Source organism: Vigna unguiculata, chromosome 3, assembly GCF_037176805.1.
Source record: "Vigna unguiculata cultivar grain cowpea cultivar isolate G323 ecotype 2 chromosome 3, ASM3717680v1, whole genome shotgun sequence".
Lineage (NCBI taxonomy): Eukaryota > Viridiplantae > Streptophyta > Magnoliopsida > Fabales > Fabaceae > Vigna > Vigna unguiculata.
The window spans coordinates 45,644,198-45,656,015 of record NC_140794.1 but is presented as its reverse complement, the minus strand read 5'-3'; the positions used below and the strand labels follow the sequence as shown (position 1 = coordinate 45,656,015).

The 11,818-nt window shown below is 37.6% G+C and overlaps 1 pseudogene; it reads left to right on the top strand.

Moving 5' to 3' along the window:
* The first annotated feature begins 5,598 nt into the window (after positions 1-5,598).
* LOC146887905 (uncharacterized) lies at positions 5,599-11,664 on the top strand (annotated as a pseudogene).
* Positions 11,665-11,818: the final 154 nt, after the last annotated feature.

The window sequence follows — 11,818 nt, the reverse complement described above, 5'->3', positions numbered from 1 at the left end:
TTAAAAATTACCACGTGTCAAGCTGTCATCATGCCACGTGGCAGTGATAGAGTGACGTGGCAGTGATAGTGACAGTGACACGTGGCAGTATTATGCCATGTGTCATTTTCTTAGTCTCAATTTGGTCCCTTTATTTTAATTTGTCTCAATTTAGTCTCAATTTTTGTAAAAATGAGCAATTTTGTCCCTCTTCAAATTGAAACAAAAATTAATTTTATATAAATGTTATACAAATATTTTTATTAAATTTGATATTTTTATTCAAATTGATATTTTTATTATATAATTTTAACATAACTAAGTTTATTTAAAATTATGTTTCACATTTAACTTAACTTTACTTAAAATTGTTTTCAAATTTTAAATTTATATGTGTTTTATTGTTACATGAACTAGTTAATTTATGAATTTGTTCTATTAACATTATTTTTTATTAACAAATTTTAAACCATTTTAAATAAAGTTCAATGTAAAATATTAATTAAATGAACTTAATTTGGTTAAAAATATTTACTTGAAATATCAATTTTGATGGAAATATTTGTGTACATTTATATAGAAATTAAATTTGATTTCAATTTGGAGAGGGACAAAATTGCTAATTTTTACAAAAAAATGGGACTAAATTGAGACAAATTAAAATAAAGGGACCAAATTGAGACTAAGGAAATGACACCTGACATAGTACTGACACGTGTCACTGTCACTACCACATCACTGCCACGTGGTACGATGACAACTTGACACGTGGCAATTTTTTTTATTTTTTAAAAAAATTCAAAAATCAAAAATAAAAATAAAAAAATAAAAAAAATTCAAAAAATCGAGAAATTGACACGTGACACTCCTTCTAACGGCGTCAACCTTGACTTAACGGAAATGACAATGTGAGACGTTTTAACAAAAAAGGGAACCAGTTTGAGACTTTTAAAAATTTGGATAGCATTTTGAAATTTTGACTCCAAAATAGGGACTAAAGACATAATTAAACCTTAAATTTATTATTCATATTGATGACTACCACAATGTACTTCAAATTTGACTATCTCTCATGTTCAAAACAACATTCATTTATAGGTTGGTCTAGGTTAATCGTATGAACATTTGACATCATTTACATTTGTTTACCAACTACAAACATTATAGTTATAACAACGCAACAACAAAGAGAGATAAATCAATATAATTTAATTAACTCACAAAAAGAAATATATAACTTTTATATCACATCATTTATTTTTTAAACACAGTTGTTTCATATTTTATCATACTTACTTATAAAAAGTCTATCAATTACATTTTCAACTTTAATTAAAATCTATCAAGTGAATTACTCGTAATTCAATAATTTTATGATGGTATTATACGGTTCTGGTTGTCTTAATACTTGAAAATGGATAGAACACTTGAATGCTTATCCAAAGTCTATAGAATTAGAAATTGGGTTAAGTCTTATAAGAATTTTTAATTTAATTTACAAATCTTGTAATATAGGAGATATTTTAGAAAAAAATAAAGGAGTTTATATTTTATTATTATTTTTGTAATTGAAATATTATCTTTTTATTTTGAAGATACATGATTTGTTACACATACTAAAGCATTTGGATGTTCTGACTTAAAGTATTGTTAACTTTGAATCAAAAAATTCACTCTCTATTTGTTCTCCGATTTCAAATACTCAGCCTTTTAAGGGAACAAATTGACACCCGATAAAGCTCGATCCTAACCACACTTGTTATTCAAATTTGTAACTGAGGAATACGAGAGACAATGCAAATCATCAAGGTGAAGACGTAAACGACAATGGTTTAACAATGCAACAAATTTTGCAAACCACTTAGGAGTTGAGGCCAGAAAAGGAGGACATGACATATCGAGGAGGCTCATGCTCAATTTGATACTACCCAAGCCAAACATGAGTCATTGTGTAAAGAAGAACAAGAGTCGCAACAAAGGATGGAGGATGTCTTTCGTGAAAAAGAACAATTGCAGAAAGCAAATGAGGAGTTGCAATAATGGATTCAAACCAGTGTAGAGATTGTGGGGGTCGAGGGTCAATCACACGAAAAGAGTTTGTTATTAAACAATGGTGGATCATTGAAGGAGTGGGGTGGCCATGGTCCCCCAAATTTTTTGAAATAGTTTAAGTTAAATATGTAATATATAATGACAATCGGTATGAATTAAATTAGATATCTCTTTATTTCCTTTTGTACTTATCACAACCAAAATTGTAATGAGACGACAAATAAAGAAATAAAATTTAAAAACAGAGTCTGAAGTCGCCATCATAGTTTATTAAAAAAACCATGGAAAAATTGAAAAGATAAGACAAAGTCTACAAATATCAGTATTTTGGGATCGTTAAAAAGATAAGATAAGGTCTACGAATATCAATATTTTGGGTCCAATTGTGTTAGCACCTCACCATGCACGTCCTAAGATGGTACATTTAATTAAATATGCACAAAGATTGACATTGCTCCTATGTATTTCTCTCCATAATGACACACACACACACACACACACACCATGCACGTCCTATGGTACATTTAATTAAATATGCACAAAGATTGACATTGCTCTTACATATTTCCCTCCATAATGACACAAACACACACACACACACACACACATTTATATAAAAAAATTAAAAATTAAAAATGAGTGTCATACGATATGAAATAACGTTTCTAAAGTAAAAATGTCAAAATTAGGTATTCAACACAAACGAGTACAATATTAAAACAAAATATAATGAAAATTATGAATAAATAAATTAAAAGAAAAAAATAAGATACATTCCAAACTTTTCAATTCGTCATCTTCTTTATCAATCTCACTCTTTTATTTCCTACATTACAACTACCTTCCTCCTTTTTTTTCTCTTATTTTTTTCTTATTTTTTTCTACCTTCTTCTCTAATTCTTTTTTCTCCCAAAAGAGGTAAATAAGACACATGTATGTGTGAGTGGTGAAGGAAAAGAAAGAGAAATGTAGAAAATCTTTTTGATTTTAATATTATCAAGAATATTGCTTCTAATTATCAGAATCATCTCATTTTCTAATTGAAAATTTATGATACAACACTTCACAAAAATCAAATCATAGCATAATATCGTGACATTGTCTCTAGTTATTATAAAAAAAATGTTGTTTCTAATTGAAATCATATATATATATATATTTTTTTCTAAAAGAAAGTGACAACGAGTGTAGAAAGCAAAGAGTGAATGTGAGGGATATGTATAAAATCTTTGGGATGTCATACTAAATGAAAAGGACATGATAATTAAAAAATAAATTGGGCTATTCCTTCTCTCTTATTTATTTTATCTTTATTTTTATTATTAATTTTATTATTTTATGTTTTTTTTTGCTAAAATTTTAAAGTTTGAAAATCTTTAAAGAATATTTATTTCACTTTTTTTATTTCACTTTTTTTATTTCATGTTAAAAAGAAAATTTTCTCATTTTTTTTCGAAAAAATTTATTCACGCCAACGAAATTGGGAGTTGACAACTGTCCTATTTACTTAAATTTTACTAGATAATAAAAAAATTTTGGATTTTGATATTATCATAATAAAAGATAAATAAATATAAAAAAACTATTTTCATTCGGGATAAACAGAAAACATAGATTTGACCATTCCTATCAAAAAGTTTTTGATGTGAACAAATAAAGACAAATCAGTGACCATTCCCATGAAAAGGCTCATATCAAATACAACTTAAAATTATTATTGATGCTCCTAACCATCAATATTTGAATAATTTATTAATCATGCTTGAATTATGTTAATCTTTGGCAAGAAGAGTAAAGTCAAAGATATTTTACCTGATTGATCATTTTTTCGTCTTATTTTAACTCTTTTTTTCCTACAACTACAACAAAAATATCATTTTTTACAATGAAAATTATCAAAACAAAATTGTGAAATAAAAAGAAAGATAAATTTATTGCCGACAATATACTTATTTACATTAAAAAAATAGCTAAAATTTTTAGTTATGATCCAATTAGTGATGAGTTGAAGAACATAAAAGAGCAAAGGGCAATCCCTTAGACATGTGTGATTTATTTTATAGTTACAATTATACTAAATTATGTACTATTTTTATTTTATTAATGTTAATAATTAAATATATAAATTGAGTATATTTTTTGGTTTCTTCAAACATGTTGGTCAATATCTACCGATGCTCTTGAGGTGTTCCTCAGGTTTCGGTTGAATGCAAAAGACTGAAAGAGAAGCTCCATAAACGAAGAGGCGAGGGCAATTTCGAACTCATTATGAATTCTAAATATTAATATGTTTCATATAATTATATTTTAACCAACTCATAGTAATATTTTATTTTAACAAAGTTAAATATTTAATAAAAATATTTATTTTGAACCAACTTAATTTTTTTTTATGATGCTTTATAAAAAATTATTTTATTTTAACCAACTTACATATTTATAATAATATTTTATTTTAACTAACTTAAATATTTTAGTGATATTTTATAAAAAATAATATTTATTCACTTTTTTATATTATTATGACTTTTCATATATAACAATTTTTTATTTTGAATTATAGATAAATTTATTTCTATAAACAATACCATTGTTATATGTATTTTGAGTTATAAATTTATATATGGTTCTAATTTTGCATCTATATTTAAAGATCAGTTTAAATTCGACATATCAACTCGGTTAGGAATAGGTTATCACCAACTAAATTCAAAAGCTCGACTTAAAACCGGTCATCATCAATAAATTTCAACTGGGAGCGGGTCATCGCTTGACTAAAAACAAGATAAATTCTAGTTCACTTGGGAATGGATCATCACCCAACTAAAATCAAGATAAATTTCAGCTCACTTGGGAGCGGGTCATCGCCCGACTAAAAACAAGATAAATTCTAGCTCAGCTAGGAGTGGGTCATCGCCCAACTAAAACCAAGATAAATTTCAATTCACTTAGGATAGGGTCATCGACTCACTAAAAATAAGACAAATTTCAGCTCACCTGGGAGCGAGTCATCACTCGACTAAATCCAACAATACTTTCGAAGGAAAACAACATTCCAACCTACTCGTTTGGAGTAAACTTTCCTAGCAAAATTGTCGAGGTAAAATAAATTAGACCATAAATTATTATGAACTAGAAACAAACGCGAAATTTAACAAAAAAGGGAGAAACTTACATAGAGATAACATGAGAGAAAGTGAAGCACTAGAGTGGAAACTAAAGTGGCTAACCGCAATAGATGACACCAAATTTAAAACTGACAAGACAAGAGAACCAATTAAAGCAAAATAAGTGAAAAAGTTTGGCAAGAAAGTATCTAAAAATTTCTTAATAGAAACTTTCAGCCTTTACGTCTCAAACACTTAAGCTCAAGTTTGGGACACTGATTGTATATCATTTCGATCGTGTGAGATTCTATCTGATACTCGAAAATGAATAGAACACCCAAAGATGGATCAAAAGTCTATAGGCCCAAGATCTAAATCTGTACACGTTGGGAAAAGGTTCATGTGGAGCCACTGAGAGGACCAAAAGGCCGAAGATATTCCTACCCAATAATCGTGGTACATGCCAATGCGTAATCCAAATATATTCTTAGAGCCTAAGGGGCCGAAGATACTCCAGCCCGATAATCCTGATATGCATCAACCCGAATATACTCTATCCAGGTTGCGTGATACACAGGCTTATCAGGGCAGGTAAATATCTGAAGACAAGAGAGGTCATAATAGCAAACTAAGAAATGAGTCTATATGTCCTTAGCACAAGGGCAGAGGATACCTCAGCAAAGTAAGCTGCCAAATGTACTAAGCACGTGCAGAAAGGAACCTTTACTATTGACAGGAATTAGACTAATTAAGCACAGTTAATAAGACATAATACATATTAAGCACTGTAACTCTCAGGCCCAATAGGTTTGGCCCATTAAAGTAGTATAAAAGGCACTGTTCAGGAGGTAAAACGACATGCTATTCTTTACTATGGTAGTCATTTATTACTCTGACACTGACTTGAGCGTCGGAGTGACTTCGCAGGCCCCCCGCCAGTAGAATCCTTCATCGGAAAAAGACACTCAGGTATCTGGGAGGAGACACTCAGGTATCTGGGAGGAGACACTCAGGCGCTTGGGAGGAGACATTCAGGCACGTGGGAGAAGACATTCAGGTTCCTGGACTTAGAACAGAAGTGAAGAGGGTTATCTGGGAGGAGACACTCAGGCGCTTGGGAGGAGACATTCAGGCACGTGGGAGAAGACATTCAGGTTCCTGGACTTAGAACAGAAGTGAAGAGGGTGGACGTGTGCATTACTAGATTCATTGGTCCCTATACAACTTTGTGTTTACCAGTACATTAGTACTTGGTAGGAACATTTGGCGCCCACCGTGGGGCCCGAGGCAAGTTGATGCACATGGTGTCCACGAGAAACATGACCAGCAACGGACAGGAGGCGCAAGTAGCAGAAAGCAGTCAGATGGCAATCATGCGAGCCATACAACAAGAGTTGGCAGAGCTCCGAGCCGAAAATGCTAGTATTAAACGGAAATTGGAAGGCAACAATGAAGAGGGTGAAAGGGAGCAACCACGTCCCAGTAAAACCCAAGTTACCTCTCAATCCCAACGCGCTGAGACCGTCGAGGAGAGCACACCAAACCCCCCAACTAGGGCAACCGCCAAAACTCTCGTGGTGCAGAAAAACGCGCGTAAGCACCCCTTTGTTGACGGAATAATGGAGACCCCCCTGCCTAGGGGATGGAAAACTTTGGTCATCGATAGGTACGATGGCACAACAGACCCTGATGAGCATATGCATGTGTACCTCACACAAGTTGGCTTATACTCCACCGAAGATGCCATTATGTGTAAGGTGTTCCCCACCTCTCTTAAGGGAGCAGCCCTTAGTTGGTTCACTCGCCTAGCGCCCTTCTCCATTGATTGTTTCGACGCTTTAACTGCTCAGTTCGAAACTCAATTTGCCACATCACGCCCGCATAACCTCACATCTCTAGCCCTAATAAATATGCGCCAAGAAAAAGGAGAGCCCCTCAGGGCATTCGTAGAACGCTTCGGGAAAACTGCTCTCAGCATAGACAATTTAAGCCTAGAGGTGGCTTTCCACCAGATGATCAATGGGCTAAGAAGCGGACCTTTCGCTGATAGCTTGTGCAAAAGGCCAGCGACCAGTATGGCAGAGCTAAGGCAAAGAGCGGCTAAATATATGCGGATGGAAGAGCTAAAGGACTTCAAGAACAAAGTTACCGTCGAGGACAACACCTCTAACAGAAAATTTGACGTAGGAATGCGTAAGGCCCCACAAAGGCCACCGACCCATTCTCGAACCCAGCGATTCACCAAGTATACTCCCCTGAATGCCTTGAGGTCAAGAGTACTAGAAGAGGCCTTGCACACTGACCTCTTGACTACTCCTAAAAGAGCAAGCACACCTCCAAATGCAGATACCACGCGGCAATGCAGATACCATGGAAATTTTGGCCACTCAACAGAGGAATGCGCAGCTCTGAAGGATAAGATTGAGGAACTCATTCAAGCTGGACATCTCCAGCGCTTTGTAGCCCGAGGCAACGGGGACAGAGCAGGAGACACAAGGAGATATGATGCTTACCATAAAGAGACCCTTAACCATAGAGAGTCTGGCTCTCATCACAGCTATCGAACATCAAATCGGCATGACCGTGAAGAAAGAAGGAATCAGCAGCAAGGCCCCAAGCCCCCCTTAAGAGGAACCATTAATACGATCGCTAGCGGATTTGCTGGAGGGGGATTTACCGCAATAGCTCGTAAGAAACATCTAAGAGTAGTGCAATCAGTCAATGCAGTGTCGGCACCCATCAGAAGAAACATGCCTCCTATCACCTTCACTAGCGATGACTTCAAAGCTATCGATCCTAAACAGGATGACCCCATGGTAATCACTGTGGAAATTGAAAATTTTGCGGTTAAAAAAGTCCTAATTGACCAAGGGAGTTCGGTAGATATATTATATGGGAAACTTTCAAGAAGCTGCAAATCCCGGAGCAACAAATGTCTCCTTTTGTAGATGAAATCGTTGGTTTCTCCGGTGAAAGGGTCCAAACGCGAGGGTACATAGACCTATATACTACCTTCGGTGAGGGCAAGGTCACCAAAACAATATCCATACGATACTTGGTCCTGGATGCAAATACCTCTTATAATATACTTCTTGGAAGACCCTCTTTGAACGCACTGGGAGCCATCGTCTCCACCCCGCATTTAGCTATGAAATTCCCATCTCTTACTGGTGACATAGTAACAATTCATGTGGATCAAAGGACAGCGCGCGAGTGCTACATAGCTAGTTTACGGATGCCAAACCCGCGTAAGCTACACTCGTCAAACAATATAGAGAAAATCACCTATGTGGATGGAACATCCATTCAAGAGTTAGACCCACGAATGGAAGATGAGGAGCGGGTTAAGCCGCTAGGGGGAACTGAGGTACTACCCCTTGATAATGGAAGGTTCTTGCAGATAGGAGCTACATTATGCGAATCAGAAAAATCAATGTTAGCAGCAATACTAGTACATAACAAGATATCATTCGCATGGACCACTGCCGACCTGCCAGGAATAGACCCGGACATGGCATGCCATAGACTCTCAACGTTCAAGGAGGCGAAGCCGGTGGCGCAAAGAAAAAGAAAGTTGGGAGAAGAAAAGAGAAAGGCTGCAAGGGAGGAGTCATCTAAGCTGCTACAGGCTGGGTTCATTCGGGAGGCACGATACACCACGTGGCTAGCAAATGTGGTCATTGTTAAAAAGCCCAACGGGAAATGGCGGATGTGCACAGATTATACAGACTTGAACAAGGCATGCCCAAAAGACGCGTACCCGCTACCTAATATTGATCGGTTAGTAGATGGTGCCGCTGGCCACCACATCCTAAGTTTCTTAGATGCCTTCTCAGGATATCACCAAATCCCAATGGACCCAAGGGACAAGTTAAAGACAGCCTTCATCACAGAAGAGGCAAACTATTACTATGAGGTCATGCCATTTGGCCTGAAAAACGCAGGAGCCACATACCAAAGGTTCATGGATCAAATTTTCAAGGGAATGATAGGCAGAAATCTTGAAGTATATGTTGATGACTTAGTAGTAAAATCCAATTCCATTGAGCAGCATGTTAAAGATCTCGCAGAGGTGTTCACCACGTTAAACAATTCAAATATGCGACTCAACCCAGAAAAATGTGTGTTTGGGGTTGATGGGGGAAGATTTCTCGGATTCATGTTGACAAACAGGGGAATCGAAGCCAACCCCGAGAAATGTGAAGCAATATCGAGTATGAGAAGCCCCAAAAACTTGAAGGAGGTGCAGCGATTGATGGGAAGACTAGCAGCCCTGAGCCGATTCATGCCAAAGCTTGCTGAGAAGGCTAAACCCATCCTAAAATTGCTGAAAAAAGCCACTCGGTTCCACTGGGACGAAGCATGCGAACAAAGCTTTGAAAGCATCAAACAATTCTTGACTTCACCCCCAATTCTGCAACGCCCAGATATTTCACTCCCATTGGTAGTTTATTTAGCTGCGACAGAAGACGCAGTAAGCGCTGCCATAGTGCAGGAGAAGGAGCGAAAGCAACAGCCAGTGTATTTTGTGAGTCGAACCCTACAGGATGCAGAAACACGGTACCAAACAGTAGAAAAGATGGCATTATCCCTACTCATGACAGCCCGCCGCTTAAGACCATACTTCCAGAATCATCGCATCATTGTGAGAACAGATCATCCTGTGCACAAGATTTTGAGGAAGCCAGACCTTGCAGGGAGAATGGCCGCATGGGCAATAGAACTCTCGGAATACGAGATTCATTACGAACCAAGGGGCCCCATAAAAGCACAATCACTTGCAGACTTTGCAACAGAATTACAAGATGTTAACATTCAAAATGTCTGGTGGACATTGCATGTTGATGGATCCTCTAATATACGAGGAGGGGGCGCAGGAATTGTACTCGAAGGACCAAATGACATAGTCCTGGAACAATCTCTACGATTCAAATTTAGAGTTTCTAATAACCAGGCGGAGTACGAGGCAATGGTGGCAGGATTGGCACTTGCCAAGGAAATGGGAGTAGCTAGAATTGTATGCCACACCGATTCAAAACTCACAGTGGGACACTTAACTGGAGAGTTCCAAGTCAAGGATCCCCTCTTACTCCAATACTATCACATAGTCAGAAACATGTTGCAAGGGTTCGAGGAGCACAAAGTTGAGCACGTCCCTAGAGCATGCAATGTCAGAGCAGATATCCTGTCAAAATTAGCTAGCACCAAGAGCAAAGGAAAATACAAGGCGATCCTCCAAAAAGAGGTAATAGCTCCCTCCACCAACATACCAGAATGTCACGAGGTCGAAATATCTTCGGATTGGAGAACACCCATCGTCCGCTTCTTGAGAACCGGAAACAAACCAGAGCCCCTGGAGAAGGACTGGGAAAGAAAAATAGCGAGATACACCTTGGTGGGGGACGAGTTATTCAGGCGAGGATTTACCTCCCCCCTACTAAAATGTATCGACATGGAGCAGGCCGAGTATGTTATGCGTGAGTTACACCAAGGCATATATGGATATCACTCTGGAGCAAGAACGATGTCGGCAAGGATATTAAGGGCAGGGTACTATTGGCCCACAATGGTAGCAGATGTTTCCAAGTTTGTCAAGCGATGTATACCCTGTAAAAAACACGGGAACATATCCCATGTCAAGCAGGAGGAGATACACAACATATCCTCACCTTGGCCGTTCGCCAAGTGGGGAATGGATATCGTCGACCCATTCACGCCTGGAAAGGGACAAGTAAAGTTCTTGCTGGTAGCTGTCGATTACTTTACTAAATGGGTGGAGGCAGAGCCGCTGGCAACAATCACGGCGCAACAGGTGCAAAAATTTGTATGGAAAAGCATTGTCTGTCGCTTTGGAATCCCACATACTATAATCACAGATAATGGCAACCAATTCACAGATACTGGACTCAAAGAATTCTACCAGGGACTGCACATCAAACACGTAACAAGTTCAGTAGAGCACCCGCAGGGTAATGGCCAGGCGGAAGCAGCTAATAAGGTCATTCTACAAGAACTAAAGAAAAGGCTAGACCAGGCCAAGGGACTTTGGCCTGAGCAGTTATTAGAAGTGTTATAGGCATACCGCTGCACACCCCAATCCGCAACAAAGGAAACTCCTTATAGCCTTACATATGGGACAGACGCAATGATACCAGTTGAAATGGGAGAACCCTCCCTGCGTCAACAGAAATATGAAGAAACGACCAATTCTCAATGCCTGGCAAACAATCTAGACCTTCTGACAGAACATCAGGATCAAGCCAAAATTCAAGAGGTCGCCGCCAAATTGAGAATGGCAAGAAGGTATAACTCCAAGGTCAAGCCCAGAAAATTTCACCCAGGAGATCTAGTATGGCGAATGAATAGCAATGCCAGGAAGGTCGAGGGAAAGTTTTCAGCTAATTGGGAAGGTCCATTCCGCGTCCTCACAGACGAAAGCAAAGGAGCATACAGGCTGCAACAATTATCAGGAACACCAGTCCCTAGGACTTGGAATGTAACACATTTAAAATTTTATTACAGCTAACCTTGTAACTTAGGGTACTCTTTCCTACTCCGGTCTTTTTCCCTAAGGAGGGTTATGGCCGGAAAGGTTTTAATGAGGCCCAATATCAATGAAACAGGTGCACGCACATCTATGTTTAGTCCTATCACAAGGTTCTTAAAAAAGCAAAGTCCCT